General features: G+C 38.6%; 1 non-coding gene across 1 annotated transcript; it reads left to right on the top strand.

The window, feature by feature from the left end:
- Window positions 1-3440: 3440 nt before the first annotated feature.
- LOC114900214 lies at window positions 3441-3547 on the top strand. The gene has a single exon (XR_003794816.1). It is a non-coding gene; the product is annotated as a U6 spliceosomal RNA (small nuclear RNA).
- The last annotated feature ends 7329 nt before the right edge of the window (window positions 3548-10876 follow it).

The raw sequence follows: 10876 nt of genomic DNA, 5'->3' as shown, positions 1-10876 counted from the left end.
AAAGCATGATTCATCCTTGGTAAAGGTCTCTGTTGGTCCTGGTTGGTTCTGACACAGGAATTTGGTCCCTAGCTTAGTTTCTGTTTTTGCTCTGGAAAATACTGTCACATCCCATAGTGTCCTTTGCCTGGGGTCTTTTAGATAGAGCTACCAAATTAATTCTCTTCCACAACTACAGGCTTTTTATAAGAATCACATTTGGTGTAAGAAAGAAAAAAAAATCAAGCAAAATTCTTTGCTGATATAATGTCCTGAATTATACCATTATACCCTCTCTTAATCTCTTAGATTTACTTTGAAAGGAACTAAGTGTGTGTACAAGTGACTCCCAAGCCTGTGGTCTTCAACCATTTTGCCCCAAAATGAACTCTGCAAACTGTACTTCCTTACACATTGACTATTAAACTGTAGAGGTTTGATAGTTGCAAATATGTGATTTCTGGCATATTGTATATTGTGTTATATGTGCATTAAATATATCGTTGTCAAAACCTTGGCACTTCGGCTTATTCAGTTTACGGAAAATGGCCACTATATAACTGGCCAGTCCTCACTATCAGAAAAGGTGTGACCTCACTTGAATTTGAAAGGGAATAGAATATGCCACCCCAAAATATGCCATTTGGCATATTGTTTATTTTGAATTAAAGTAACTTAAGAAACACCCGGTACAAGATGGACACTCTGACCTCCTTTGTCCCCGATAGCAGGAAATAAATCTCCCATTCGAAAGTTACTCTCCCAGTATCAGGAGAATAGCAGGCATCCTTATTATCAGAGATAGTGAGTTTAGGGCCGAGAAGGCTATATAAACAAACCTTGTTACTTCTTCACTAATATGCCACCCAAGCCCAAATGCTTTGTCTTGTCAATTCTTCACAAATGTATTGTTTCCTTGTCTAACAGGTATAAAAGCTGCCTGCTTAGATTACTTCTTTGAGTGTCATATTTTTTTTCAATAAATTTATTTATCTTTTTTATTTTTGACAGCATTGCGTCTTCCTTGCTGCACACAGGCTTTCTCTAGTTGCTCCAAGTGGGAGCTACTCTTCGTTGCGGTGGCTTCTCTTGTTGCGGAGCACAGGCTCTAGGCACGCAGGCTTCATTAGTTGTGGCACGTGGGCTCAGTAGCTGTGGCTCGCTGGCTCTAGAGCACAGGCTCAGTAGTTGTGGTGCACGGGCTTAGCTGCTCCACGGCATGTGGGATCTTCCTGGACCAGGGGTCGAACCCATGTCCCCTGCATTGGGAGGCAGATTCTTAACCACTGCACCACCAGGGAAGTCTCAAGTGTTATATTTTTATGGGCTCGCATATGTATGAAATTAAATGTTTTTCTGCTGTTAATCTGCCTTATGTCAATTTAATTATTAGACTAACCACAGAGCTTAGAAGGTAAGAAGGGAAAAGTTTTTCTTCCCTACAAATTCAAAGCAGTGAGTTGAAAAACATTCCTGTTACAACCTATTCCTGTCTCCTTCAAAATTCTCTCTCTGGAGCTATGCATTCTGGGTTTTTCCCTTTGTTTGGATTGTTCCCCAAAGATTTTTATAGCATGGAACAGCACACCAGAGTAAGAACAGGGATGAGTGAGGTAGTCTTTCTTTTGTAAAGAAGGAGAAGGGAATACATAAACAAGGACTTACTGTATAGCATAGGAAACTATATTCAGTATCTTGTAATAAGCTATAATGGAAAAGAATCTGAAAAAGTATATATATATATATACACACACACACACACACACACACACACACACACACACACAGAGTATATGAATCACTTTGCTATAGACCTGAAACACAATATTGAAAATCAACTATACTTCAATAAGAAATTTTTTAAAAATGATGGAGAAGGGGATTTGCATGAAATGAGTCAGTTAAAGAAGTCCTGAGGCATCCAGTCTCATCTTAGGAGAGCTCATTCTAAATTCAGGGTACATATGAAACTGAGGATTTGCAAAATAATTCCATACCACCATTTGAAAATGAAGATTACCTGTCCCAGAGCATTTCACCTACGTATGCTGAAGGTAGGATAATAAAAATATCTCCAAGATTTCTAAAATTTCCATTTGAGTTAATAGAAGCTGCAACATCTCAGTTCAAAGGAAACAATCTGGGTTCTGAGGTTAAACAGAAATGCTCCATGGCATGAATTTCACAAATTTTTTTCTGAATTAAGAGTAAAAAAAAATTAAAGGTTAATTAATCTCAGAATATTTACACTTAAATTTACATACATACTCTGTGATAGTAGAGCTGTTTGATGCAGTAAGGTTCAGTTGGAACAGCTAATGTAATACTTATTGAATGTGATTAAACTTTGAGCTTAGTTGCCGGTTATGGTTTCTCACAATTTCTTTTATTTATTTATTTGTTTGTTTATTTATATATTTTTGGACATGCCTCTTGGCTTATGGGATCTCAGTTCCCCAACCAGGGATTGAACCCGGGCCACAGCAGTGAAAGCACCGAGTCCTAACCACTAGACCACCAGGGAACTCCCACAATTTGCTTTTTAAGGTCACAATTTTTGGTCACCAAGAACTGTTTCATCAGTTTTAATAATAACACTGTCTTATATTAAAAACTTTATTCCACAGTGTCAAAATTAAATTTAAAACTGCAAGTGTCTTCAGGAAGAAAAAGATTCAGAGAGAAGGAGAAAGGAAATAAAATACGAGCATTCAAAAGAAAAATTATGGATAAAAAAATTCAAAACCCAGAGGTGGACTCAACACAATTCTGCCAAATTACCAAATTCCTATCTTTGTTATTTGAAATTTTTTATTTTGGCATGATTTCTAAATACCAATTTTCTTCACATTTTAGAAAGGACATAAAAATCTGAGGTAATAGTGAAGAAAGGGAAGTTAGAGACTGTGTCCTTTGAAGTCCTTTACACTATACAGGAGAGTTTTGCTCAGTAGAATTCCAGATTATAATCTAGACTATAATCTATAAACATTGTTTTCTGCAATCCAAAGTAGACTCTCCAAAACCTAAATACACTATTTTTATTTATTAATATATGACTGATTTTGTCCCAGGGTTTGAAGCACAAATGTACTGACTACTTTAAAATAATAAATAAACAGGTATGGAGTTAGGGTTATGGTCATCTACATTACTCCTTTTGAATAGAAATGCTAGTATACCACTGCTGGTATCTACTTCACACCTAGTTCTTTGAGGCCAAGTTGGGAAAATAAGTAGTCACAAGGAGGAAGACAGCAGAGAAAGTTGTTCTTCCTTTTCTTGAAAAAAAAAAAAGTATGACTTGAATTGCTCACTGATATATTTAACACTATAATCAGATTCATAATTTTAAATAGTTTTATAGTTGGTTTTATGTAAAAGTATCTCTAGGTTTTTATGAATAAAGACTAGAATTTTACCTCTATGCTTTACTCATCATTCTTAAAGTTTTCATCCCAATGCTTGCTTCAGCAGCATATATACTAAAATTGGAATGATACAGAGAAGATTAGCACGGCCCCGGCACAAGGATGACACACAAATTCATGAAGCGTTCCATATTTTTGTGGGATAGGAGGGTGGGAGGGAGAAGCAAGAGGGAGGCAATATGGGGGTATATGTATACGTATAGCTGATTCACTTTGTTATAAAGCAGAAACTAACACACCATTGTAAAGTAATTATACTCCAATAAAGATGTTAAAAAAATTTTTTTTCATCCCAAATTCAAGACAATTACATTTGCCTCCTTTTAGTTCTTTCCTGTATACATAATTGTGTAATGTCCATCATGAGTCTGAACATCATTATTACTGCTACATCTGAGCCCAATACTTCAAAGAAGTAACAAAGTTGTTTTTGTAAAGTACCTGATAATCCACAAAAGACTAATAAATTAAGTATTGTTTGTCTAACATAAGCATTACTTACACTAAGCACAGATAAATAGTTATTTGCAAAGTTGTTTTTGTTTTGCGGTACGCGGGCCTCTCACTGTTGGGGCCTCTCCCGTTGCGGAGCACAGGCTCCGGATGCGCAGGCCTAGCGGCCATGGCTCACGGGCCTATCTGCTCCGCGGCATGTGGGATTTTCCTGGGCCAGGGCACGAACCCATGTCCCCTGCATCGGCAGGTGTACTCTCAACCACTGTGCCACCAGGGAAGCCCTGCAAAGTTGTTTTAAAGGGCATTTCTGGACACTAAAAAAGTATCAAAAATGAAATTTTGTTATCTCAAAATACGATTATAGGTTAAACTGAAGTCTTTAAATGCTGACGATGTAAGTCCTAGAATATACTGTCAGTAAAACAAAAATCACTTTATAATACACTTAAAATAATTTCAACAATCTATTTCACTTTCCTAAAAAAATACAGTAAATTGTTAATCTGCTCCCCTTAAGGGGCTGTTTTCTATATGAAAAATGACAAACATCAGCAAGGTGCAATCACAACAGAGTGAGGTAAAATTGTGCATTTCTAATTTGCATCCTAAATCTGAATCATCAACCTCTAGAGGGGTTACTGGCAATTGGCATGACAAAGGCCTACACCTTAGAGGGAATTACTGAAGACAAGGTTTGGGGCTAATTTAAATAATGTAACTGATATTACTGGATCCACAAGAAGAGAGAATTCCATGGGTCACAGTAATTAGCCAAAAAGTTGCTCAAGACACACTGTTCCATTTAACTATGCATATGGGAACTTCAAAGACAGCTACTACCTTAGAAACTTACAATAGAGGAGAGAAAGTAAGCAAAAATAATACAAGTGTAAAGATTCACATAATACAAAAATTACAGTGGAGGGCTTCCCTGGTGGCACAGTGGTTGAGAGTCCACCTGCAGATGCAGGGGACACGGGTTCGTGCCCTGATCCGGGAAGATTCCACATGCCGCGGAGCGGCTAGGCCCGTGAGCCATGGCCGCTGAGCCTGCGCATCCGGAGCCTGTGCTCCGCAACGGGAGAGGCCACAGTAGTTAGAGGCCCGCGTACCGCAAAAAAAAAACATACAGTGGAGGGACTTCCCTGGTGGTCCAGTGGGTAAGACTCCATGCTCCCAATGCAGGGGCCCTGGGTTTGATCCCTGGCTGGGGAACTAGATCCCACATCCATGCCGCAAGTAAGAAGTCTGCATGCCACAACTAAGAGTCCACATGCTGCAACTAAAAGATCCCATGTGCCACAACTAAGACCTGGCACAGCCTAAATAAATAAATATTTTAAAAAAATACAATGGAGACAAGGGATAGGTAGGATTTGAGGAGAAAATGGAATTTCTATGGACAAAGTCACAGAGAATCGAGAATGGGGTAGAACTCAGGATGAGTCAAAGGAAGAGGGAAAAAAGTTTAAAAGAGTTTAAAGATTAGAAGGTTACAGGTGGCCCTGTGCCCAACTTTTCATAGGCTGGGAAGCAAAGCTTGAGAAACTTGATGTTGTCTTGGGCGGAGTGCGTATAGCAACAGATCAAAGAAAAAGAGGAAGAAAACGTGCTCTCAGCTGCCGGGGGATCTCGCTGAGTTGCTTTTGTCTTGTGGGCTTCTGTTGGGATTGGTGTTTCCTCCCGGAAGACGGCTGCGTGTGCTTTGAGGAGGCTCACTCCCTGCCAGATGGGTGATGGAAGTCTAAACATGAGGAAGGATCTTGGTGCTCTGGTCGGGTGTCAGGCCTGAACCTCTGAGGTGGGAGAGCCAAGTTCAGGACATTGGACCACCAGAGACCTCCCGGCCCCACATAATATCAACTGGCGAGAGCTCTCAGAGATCTCCGTCTCAACACTAAGACCCAGCTCCACTCAACAACCAGCAACCTCCAGTGCTGGACACCCCATGACAAACAAATAGCAAGACAGGAACACAACCCTACCCATTAGCAGAGAGGCGGCCTAAAATCATAATAAGGTCACAGACACCCCAAAACACACCACCAGACGCAGCCCTGCCCAACTGAAAGAAAAGATTCTGCCTCATCCACCAGAACACAGGCACCAGTCCCCTCCACCAGGAAGCCTACACAACCCACTGAACCAACCTTACCCACTGGGAGCAGACACCAAAAACAACGGGGAACTGTGAACCTGCAGCCTGCAAAAAGGAGACCCCAAACACAGTAAGTTAAGCAAAATGAGAAGACAGAAAAACACACAGCAGATGAAGGAGCAAGGTAAAACCCACCAGACCAAACAAATGAAGAGGAAATACACAGTCTATCTGAAAAAGAATTCAGTTATGATAGTAAAGACCCAAAATTTTGGAAACAGAATGGAGAAAATACAAGAAACGTTTAACAAGAACCTAGAAGAACTAAAGAGCAAACAAACAATGAAGAATAACACAATAAATGAAATTTAAAATTCTCTAGAAGGAATCAATAGCAGAATAACTGAGGCAGAAGAACAGATAAGTGACCTGCAAGATAAAATAGTGGAAATAATTACTGCAGAGCAGAATAAAGAAAAAAGAATGAAAAGAATTGAGGACAGTCTCAGAGACCTCTGGGACAACATTAAATGCACCAACATTTGAATTATAGGGGTCCCAGAAGAAGAGAAAAAGAAAGGGACTGAGAAAATATTTGAAGAGGTTATAGTTGAAAACTTCCCTAATATGGGAAAGGAAATAATCAAGTCCAGGAAACACAGAGAGTCCCATACAGGATAAATCCAAGGAGAAATATGCCAAGACACATATTAATCAAACTCTCAAAAATTAAATACAAAGAAAAAATATTAAAAGCAGCAAGGGAAAAGCAACAAATAACATACAAGGGAATCCCCATAATGTTAACAGCTGATCTTTCAGCAGAAACTCTGCAAGCCAGAAGGGAGTGGCAGGACATATTTAAAGTGCTGAAAGGGTCAAACCTACAACCAAGATTACTCTACCCAGCAAGGGTCTCATTAAGAGTCGATGGAGAAATTAAAACCTTTACAGACAAGCAAAAACTAAGAGAATTCAGCACCACCAAACCAGATTTACAACGAATGCTAAAGGTACTTCTCTAAGTGAGAAACACAAGAGAAGGAAAAGACCTACAATAACAAACCCAAAACAATTAAGAAAATGGTAATAGAAACATACATATCGATAACTACCTTGAATGTAAATGGATTAAATGCTCCAACCAAAAGACATAGACTGGCTGAATGGATACAAAAACAGGATCCATATATATGCTGTCCACAAGAGACCCACTTCAGACCTAGGGACACATACAGACTGAAAGTGAGGGGATGGAAAAAGATATTTCATGCAAATGGAAATCAAAAGAAAGCTGGAGTAGCAATTCTCATATCAGACAAAATAGACTTTAAAATAAAGACTATTACAAGAGACAAAGAAGGACACTACATAATGATCAAGGGATCAATCCAAGAAGAAAATACAACAATTGTAAATATTTATGCACCCAACATAGGAGCACCTCAATACATAAAGCAAATGCTAACAGCCATAAAAGGGGAAATTGACAGTAACACAGTAATAGTAGGGGACTTTAACACCCCACTTTCACCAATGGATAGATCATCCAAAATGAAAATAAATAAGAAAACACAAGTTTTAAATGACACATTAAACAATATGGACTTAATTGATATTTATAGGACATTTCATCCAAAAACAACAGAACTCAAGTGCTCATGGAACATTCTCCAGGATAGATCATATCTTGGGTCACAAATCAAGCCTTGGTAAACTTAAGAAAACTGAAATCGTATCAAGTATCTTTTCCGACTACTACTACTAGCTATAAGACTAGATATCAATTACAGGAATAAAAACTGTAAGAAAACAAACACAAGGAGGCTAAACAATACACTACTAAATAACCAAGAGATCACTGAAGAAATCAAAGAGGCAATCAAAAAATACCTAGAAACAAATGACAATGAAAACACGATGACCCAAAACCTATGGGATGCAGCAAAAGCAGTTCTAAGAGGGAAGTTTATAGCAATACAGTCCTACCTCAAAAAACCAGAAAAATCTTAAATAAACAACCTAAACTTACACCTAAAGCAATTAGAGAAAGAAGAACAAAAAAAATCCAAAGTTAGCAGAAGGAAAGAAATCATAAAGATCAGATCAGAAATAAATGAAAAAGAAATGAAGGAAACGACAGCAAAGATCAGTAAAGCTAAAAGTTGGTTCTTTGAAAAGATAAACAAAATTGATAAACCATTAGCCAGACTCATCAAGAAAAAAAGGGAGAAGACTGAAATCAACAGAAGTAGAAATGAAAAAGGAGAAGTAACAACTGACACTGCAGAAATACAAGGGATGATGAGAGATTACTACAAGCAACTATATGCCTATAAAATGGACAACCTGGAGGAAATGGACAAATTCTTAGAAAAGCACAACCTTCCAAGACTGAACCAGGAAGAAATAGAAAATATAAACAGACCAATCACAAGCACTGAAATTGAAACTGTGAATAAAAATCTTTCAACAAACAAAAGCCCAGGACCAGGTGGCTTCACAGGCAAATTCTATCAAACATTTAGAGAAGAGCTAACACCTATCATTCTCAAACTCTTCCAAAACATAGCAGAGGGAGGAACACTCCCAAACTCATTCTACAAGGCCACCATCACCCTGACACCAAAACCAGACAAGGATGTCACAAAAAAGAAAACTATAGGGCCAATATCACTGATGAACATAGATGCAAAACTCTTCAACAAAATACTAGCAAACAGGGCTTCCCTGGTGGCGCAGTGGTTGGGAGTCCGCCTACCAATGCAGGGGACGCGGGTTTGTGCCCCGGTCTGGGAGGATTCTGCATGCCACGGAGCGGCTGGGTCCGTGGGCCATGGTCGCTGGGTCTGCATGTCCGGAGCCTGTGCTCTGCGACAGGAGGGGCCACAGTGGTGAGAGGCCAGTGTACCGCAAAAAAAAAAAAAAAAATACTAGCAAACAGAATCCAGCAGCACATTAAAAGGATCATACATCATGATGAAGTGGGTTTTGTCCCAGGAATGCAAGGATTCTTCAATATATGTAAATCAATCAATGTGATACACCATATTAACAAATTGAAGGAGAAAAACCATATAAGCATCTCAATAGATGCAGAAAAAGCTTTTGACAAAATTCAACACCGACTTATGATAAAAAAAAAACCTCCAGAAAGTAGGCATAAAGGGAACTTACCTCAACGTAATAAAGGCCATATATGACAAACACACAGCCAACATCATTCTCAACGGTGAAAAACTAAAGCCATTTCCACTAAGATCAGGAACAAGACAAGGTTGCCCACTCTCATCAATATTATTCAACATAGTTTTGGAAGTTTTAGCCACAGCAATCAGAGATGAAAAAGAAATAATAGGAATCCAAATCAGAAAAGAAGAAGTATAACTGTCACCGTTTGCAGATGATACGATACTATACACAGAGAATCCTAAAGATGCTACCAGAAAAACAGTAGAGCTAATCAATGAATTTGGTAAACTAGCAGGATGCAAAATTAATGCACAGAAATCTCTTGCATTCTTATACACTAATGATGAAAAATCTGAAAGAGAAATTAAGGAAACACTCCCATTTACCACTGCAACAAAAAGAATAAAATACCTAGGGATAAACCTACCTAAGGAGACAAAAGACCTGTAGGCAGAAGACTATAAGACAGTGATGAATTAAAGACGATACAAGCAGATGGAGAGATATACTATGTTCTTGGATTGGAAGAATCAACATTGTGAAAATGACTATATTACCCAAAGCAATCTACAGATTCAGTGCAATCCCTATCAAACTACCAATGGCATTTTTCACAGAACTAGAACAAAAAATTTCACAATTTGTATGGAAACACAAAAGACAAAATAGCCAAAGCAATCTTGAGAAAGAAAAACAGAGCTGGAGGAATCAGGATCCCTGACTTCAGACTATACTACAAAGCTACAGTAATCAAGACAGTATGGTACTGGCACAAAAACAGAAATATAGACCAATGGAACAGGATAGAAAGCCCAGAGATAAACCCACACACATATGGTCACCTTATCTTTGATAAAGGAGGCAAGGATATACAATGGAGAAAAGACAGCCTCTTCAATAAGTGGTGCTGGGAAAACTGGACAGCTACATATAAAAGAATGAAATTAGAATACTCTCTAACACCATACACAAAAATAAACTCAAAATGGATTAAAGACCTAAATATAAAGCCAGACACTATGAAACTCTTAGAGGAAAACATAGGCAGAACACTCTATGACATAAATCACAGCAAGATCCTTTTTGACCCACCTCCTAGAGAAATGGAAATAAAAACAAAAATAAACAAATGGGACCTAATGAAACTTCAAAGCTTTTGCACAGCAAAGGAAACCATAAACAAGACGAAAGGACAACCCTCAGAATGGGAGAAAATATTTGCAAACGAATCAATGGACAAAGGAATAATCTCCAAAATTTACAAGCAGCTCATGCAGCTCAATATCAAAAAAACAAACAACCCAACCCAAAAATAAGCAGAAGACCTAAATACACATTTCTCCAAAGAAGATATACAAATGGCCAACAAACACATGAAAGGATGCTCAACATCACTAATTATTAGAGAAATGCAAATCAAAACTACAATGAGGTATCACCTCACACAGGTCAGAATGGCCATCATCAAAAAAATCTACAAACAATAAATGCTGGAGAGGGTGTGGAGAAATGGGAACCCTCTTGCACTGTTGGTAGGAATGTAAATTGATACAGCCACTCTGGAAAACACCTTAAAGAACTAAAAATAGAATGACCATATGACCCAGCAATCCCAATACTGGGCATATATCCTGAGAAAACCATAATTCAAAAAGACTCATGTAGGGCTTCCCTGGTGGCGCAGTGGTTGAGAGTCCGCCTGCCGATGAAGGGGACACGG

Source organism: Monodon monoceros, unplaced genomic scaffold (genome assembly GCF_005190385.1).
Source record: "Monodon monoceros isolate NGI ecotype Baffin Bay Population unplaced genomic scaffold, NGI_Narwhal_1 Super_Scaffold_18, whole genome shotgun sequence".
NCBI classification, from domain to species: domain Eukaryota; kingdom Metazoa; phylum Chordata; class Mammalia; order Artiodactyla; family Monodontidae; genus Monodon; species Monodon monoceros.
This window is presented reverse-complemented; position numbering and strand designations above follow the sequence as displayed.